A 5,432-nucleotide genomic window follows, 5' to 3' on the forward strand; every position below is an offset into this window, starting at 1 on the left:
CAGGCCCACATGTACTTAGCTATATACTACAATTTGGGTATCATGTATATTGGGGATACTTACAGGTAATTTAAGTCTTCGGCTGAACTTTTGAACACTTATCTTAGATGTGGGTATGCTGTGGTGGGGTACTGTATCAGATGATCCTGGCAGGTTTGGGTTAACCGGAGTTAACCCGGTCACCGATCTAATTCTGTGTGAACGGGGTGTGACAATTATCAAATGCTCGGTATAACAAAGATAGGTTCTACCTTGCTAGAACAGCCCAACCTTCCTGCATAGTTCTACCACAAGCTCTGGGCAATAATTTTGAGCTCAAATCTCAATACATCACTATGTTACCCCACTTCTATGGGTTAACCTCTGAGGATGTATACCTATTTCTAAGGGAATTTGAAGAGGTGTGTGTTCTAATTAAGATCCAACAGCTTTCTGATGATGTTGTTAAGCTTAGGTTTATCACTTTTGCATTGAAAGACCAAGCTAAGAAGTGGTTGTTTGGGTTACCCAAAAATTCCATAATCTCATGGGAACAATTCAGAGTTGTCTTCCTTAAGAAGTTTTTCCCAACTCATAAGACCAATAAGCTTAGAAGTGATATCCTTCAGTTTAGGCAAAAGCCTAGTGAGTCATTTTCTAAACTTACGGAGAGATTCAAGGATCTACTCCAAGAATGCCCTCACCATGGCCTAGACCTATGGCATTTATGTCAAATAATTTATGAGAGTATTTATTACCCAACTAAACAAATGATAGAGTCTATCTGCCCTGAGGGATTCATATCCTTTACAGATGAAGTAAAGGCATGGGAATTCTTACTTGACTTAGCTGACAAAACCCGTGAGTGAGAATCAACCAAAGAGAGTGAAAGAACCATAGGAGGAAAAGGATATTGTGTGGATGGGATAGTTGCCAAGGAAGCCCATTTGGATAGCCTAATCAAGAGAATTGAGGCTATTGTTCCTACAGAGCCATCATCAGTCAATTTGGTTAAGATTTGTGATTGGTGCCAGCCCCCTGGACATCTCATAGAAGAATGCCCCAATACCTCTGGGGGCACTTCTAATGATAGTGTTAATACCTTATACCAGAATAATCCATATAGTAACACCTACAATCCAGGATGGAAAAATCACCCAAATTTCTCGTAGAATCAGGGCAACCAAGCAGGGCCTTCCAATTTTCATAATCAAGGTCAACCTGGACTCCAAAGGCCTCCCTTTGCACAACAATCTTTTTTCCAAAATACTTTTCCTAGGTCAAATGTAGGACCTCAGGCTAGTTTTCCTAGGGCCCCTCTCCTATCATCTTATCAGCAACCCCCTGGGTTTAAAACATTGGAGAGGCAAGTAGAATAAGTGACTTGGAAAAAAATATGGCCCTCCTCATGACAAGCCATCAAAGTCTTACTAGAGAACTCACTCAAGTTGTCTCAATTATGCATGAGAGGGAGAAAGGAACTTTACCCAGTCAACCAGAGCCTAACCCTAGGCATCATTAGCCTGTTAGTTCATAAACATCAACTAATGCACCACTGAATATAGTATAAGGTCAGACCCAACAAGGGCCCTCTAACCAATGTAATGTTGTTTATACCCTTAGGAGTGGTAGAGAGTACCAACTGAGCGTTCCTAAATCTTCCTCATCTATTACTCCTATTAACTCTCCTTCAGTTGAGGACACAAGTGTGCCTCTTGTTCTAGGTTCGTCTGATGAACCTAAAGATTTTTCTGAAACTAAAGATGATTTGGTTGAGGAAACCAAAAATGATTCTTCTGAACAGGGGAAAATCCCTAACAGTCCTTATGTTCATCCTATCCCATTTCCTAATCACTTGGTACACAAAAAGAAGATTGCTTTCATGGATAAAATTTTAGAAGTCTTCAAAAAGGTAGAAGTGAACATCCCTCTTTTGGATGCCATATCCCAGATCCCCGCCTATGCAAAGGTACTGAAAGATTTGTGTACTCGCAAACGTATCACTAGTGTGCCCAAAAAGGCATTCTTGGCAGGTAACATTAGTTCCATAATTACTCAGCCTATAGCAGCCAAGTATAAGGATCCAGGGAGCCCTACCATATCTTGTGTCATAGGCAACACCTACATTGAGCATGCCTTACTTGACCTTGGCGCAAATGTGAATCTTTTACCTTACCATGTGTACAAGCAACTTGGATTGGAAAAATTAAAAACCACTGAAACTACTCTTCAGTTGGCAGATAGGTCTGTTAAAATTCCTAAAGGGATGGTTGAGGATGTCTTACTAAAGGAGGGGGAATTTATTTTCCCTGTTGATTTCATTATGTTAGATACCAAGCCCTTCTCAACCAAGGATGAGATCCCAATAATTCTAGGAAGACCATTCTTGGCTACCAGTAATGCATTAATCAACTGTCGGAATGGTTTCCTAAGATTATCTTTTTGTAGCCAAACTATTAAGTTTAACATGTTTAGGACAAGCAAGCAACCACATATGGAAGAAGAGATTAATATGATTAAGGATTTTCTGGATTTTTCTGATGATTTAATTACCAACTTTGATATTAAGTTTGATTCAGAATTCCAAGAGTGTATGGATGAGTTGGATGATGATAGTGAAAATTTCTTTTCTAAAGTCTTGAGTCTTCACACACCTGTGGAGCCCTTAGGACCCCTTTCCAATTCCATTCCCAAACCTTCCATAGTTGAGCCCCCTAAGCTAAATCTTAAGGAGTTGCCATCTAATTTGAGGTATACTTTCTTAGGGCCTAACCAAACTCTTCCTGTAATAATTTCTTCAAAATTGATTTCTATCCAGGAAGAGGAGTTACTTAAGTGTTAAAAGATAATAAGGAAGCCCTAGGTTGGACCATGGCTGATATCAAGGGTATAAGCCCTTCTATTGTGCAACATCATATACATCTTATGGAGGATTTCAAACCATCCAAGGAATCCCAAAGAAGAGCTAACCCAGTGATGATGGAAGCTATTAAGAAAGAGATCCTAAAGTGTCTGGATCATGAAATAATTTATCCTATTTCTGACAGCTAATGGGTAAGCCCAGTTCACGTAGTGCCTAAGAAGTCTAGTGTGACTGTAGTTCCCAATGCCAATAATAAACTAATTCCAACTCGTGTCCAATCTGGGTGGAGAGTGTGCATAGACTACAAGAAACTTAATGTGGCAACCTAAAAGGACCACTTCCCATTGCCATTCATTGACCAGATGTTAGAGAGGTTAGCTGGACATGAATACTATTGTGTTCTCGATGGATATTCCGGCTATAACTAGATCTCAATTGCTTTAGAGGACCAACATAAGACCACTTTTACATACCCATATGGAACATTTGCTTACAGGCGTATGCCCTTTGGGCTTTGCAATGGCCCTGCTACATTCCAACAATGCATGATGAGCATATTTTCTGACATGGTTGAAAAATTCTTAAAAGTATTAATGGATGACTTTTCAATTTATGGGAATTCCTATTATGAATGTCTTCATCATCTTTCTCTAGTTTTTGAAAGGGTCCATATCTAAGAATTTTATTTTGAATTGGGAGAAATGCCACTTCATGGTTAAATCTAGTATTGTTTTAGGCCAAGTAATATCCAAGGAGGGAATTAAGGTAGATAGAGCCAAAGTGGATTTAATTGATAATTTACCACCTCCTCAATCTGTTAAGGACGTACGATCTTTTCTAGGGCATGTGGGCTTCTACAAAAGGTTTATTAAGAACTTTAGTCAGTTAGCCCGACCTCTCACTTCATTACTTGCCAAAGATCAAACTTTTGAGTTTTCTAAAGAGTGCCTAGAATCCTTCAAACAACTTAAGGAGGAGTTGACCAATGCACCCATTGTTCAACCACCTGTTTGGACTGAACCTTTTGAACTGATGGGTGATGCTTCGGATTTTGCCATAGGAGCGGTTTTGGGTCAAAGGATTAATAAGTTACCCACTTTCATTTATTATGCTAGTTGGACCTTAAATGATGCACAACTCAATTATACAACCACTGAAAAAGAATTTTTAACGGTTGTGTTTGCATTAGAAAAGTTTCAGTCTTACTTAGTTGGTTCACATGTGGTGATGTATACTGATCATTCTACTCTCAGATACTTAGTTCAGAAGAAGGATGCCAAAGCCCGTCTCATTAGGTGGGTTTTACTTTTGCAAGAATTTGATTTAGAAATTAAGGATAAAAAAGGAGTTGAAAACCTAGTTGCAGACCATTTATCCCGGCTTTCCAGGCTTTCCAATTCCTTAACTGTCGATTCTATAGTCAACAAGAACTTTCCAGATGAACAATTATTTACAGTGTCTAGTGAACCATGGTTTGCTAACATTGTCAACTTCTTAGTTTCAAGTGTGACTCCAGATCACTGGTCCACCCAAGATAAGTATAGGTTTCATTCCCAAGTTAAGCACTTTTTCTGGGATGATCCTTATTTGTTTAAGATATGTCCGGATCAGATTATCCGACGATGTGTTCTTGATCATGAGAAACATTTTATTCTCTCTTTTTGTCATGATCATGCATGTGGTGGACACTTTGGACCTTAGAAGACTACCGCAAAGGTTTTCCAATGTGGATTTTATTGGCCCACTCTTTTTAGAGATGCTTTTGATTTTTTAAGGCTTGTCTTGCCTGCAAGTCTTTTGACTGTATCAATAAAAGGAACATGATGCCCCTCAACCCTATTTTGGTAGTTGAGATCTTTGATGTATGGGGCATCGATTTTATGGGACCATTTTTTAATTCCTTTGGGAATCTATACATACTTTTGGCTATTGATTATGTTTCTAAATGGATAGAGGCCATACCTTGTAAATCTAATGACCACAAAGTGGTGGTCCAGTTTCTCAAAGAGAAAGTTTTTTCCCACTTCGGTGCACCATATGCAATAATTAGTGATAGGAGTACTCATTTTTCTAATCAGCCTTTTGAGGCCTTAATGAAAAAGTATGGGATCACCCATAAGTTTTCTACCCCTTATCACCCCCAAACTAGTGGCCAAGTGGAGGTGTCTAATAGGCAGATCAAACAAATCTTGAAGAAAACTGTTAATCCCAACCATAAGGATTGGTCCCTTAGGCTCATTGATGCCTTGTGGGCCCATCGGACTACATTCAAGATCGATCTTGGTCAGTCTCCCTACCGTTTGGTGTATGGGAAAGCTTGTCACTTACCAGTTGAGTTAGAGCATAAGGCCTTTTGGGCCATTAAGAAGCTTAACTTTGATTTGTCTGATGCGGGAATTCATCGTAGGCTCCAACTATCTGAGTTGGAGGAACTTAGGAATGAAACCTATGAAAGTTCTAAGATTTACAAGGAAAAGACTAAAGCTTTCCATGATGAGTACATTCTGTGTAAATCTTTTACAATTGGTGATAAAGTCTTATTGTACAACTCTCGATTGCATCTTTTCCCTGGTAAGCTTAGATCCCTATG

The 5,432-nt window shown here is 39.2% G+C and overlaps 1 non-coding gene across 1 annotated transcript; it reads right to left on the reverse strand.

The window, feature by feature from the left end:
* Nucleotides 1-584: 584 nt before the first annotated feature.
* LOC122065276 lies at nucleotides 585-691 on the reverse strand. Its single transcript, XR_006135967.1, has one exon. It is a non-coding gene; the product is annotated as a small nucleolar RNA R71 (small nucleolar RNA).
* Nucleotides 692-5,432: the final 4,741 nt, after the last annotated feature.

Source organism: Macadamia integrifolia, unplaced genomic scaffold, assembly GCF_013358625.1.
Source record: "Macadamia integrifolia cultivar HAES 741 unplaced genomic scaffold, SCU_Mint_v3 scaffold1953, whole genome shotgun sequence".
Classification (NCBI taxonomy): domain Eukaryota; kingdom Viridiplantae; phylum Streptophyta; class Magnoliopsida; order Proteales; family Proteaceae; genus Macadamia; species Macadamia integrifolia.